Source organism: Carassius auratus, chromosome 8 (assembly GCF_003368295.1).
Source record: "Carassius auratus strain Wakin chromosome 8, ASM336829v1, whole genome shotgun sequence".
In the NCBI taxonomy this organism is placed as follows: Eukaryota; Metazoa; Chordata; class Actinopteri; order Cypriniformes; family Cyprinidae; genus Carassius; species Carassius auratus.
In genome coordinates, this window is record NC_039250.1 from 16,945,538 (window position 1) to 16,946,195 (window position 658).

Sequence of the window (658 nt, forward strand, 5' to 3'; positions counted from 1 at the left end):
ATAAAACGTGACATTCTGTAGTTTTGTGTCATATTCATCTTTTAATCATATTTGCAAATGTCTTGAATATATATATACAAACCCGATTCCAAAAAGTTGGGACACTGTACAAATTGTGAATACAAAAGGAATGGAATTATTTACATCTAAATCTGACATGACTTTTTGATTCGTAATATGCATTGCTTAAAATTCATTTGGACAGCTTTAAAGGAGATTTTTTTCAGATTCCAGATTTTCAAATAGTTGTATCTCGGCCAACTATTGTCAGACCCTAACAAACCATACATCAATGGAAAGCTTATTTATTCAGGTGATGTATAAACCTAAATTTTGAAAAATTTACACTTAAGACTGGTTTTGTGGTCCAGGATCACATATAAGAAGGTTGGGGGAATACATGCAACCGTTTTCCTGCTTCACTAATCTAAAAGAATATGTTTAGTTTTTATTACATAACATGCTTTTTCATTTCTGCATTTGTTTTTTTTGCCTGTAATCCAAAGCAAGCTGATAAAATGTGTGACTTTGTAGAAATTAGTTTTTTTCATTTCAGCACAGATAAGTGCATTTATTCGGTGTGACCATAACAGGAATAATGTGAGATCTGCACAATATTGAAAAATCTGTTCTGCAGCTTTCAATAAGGGGCAAAGGA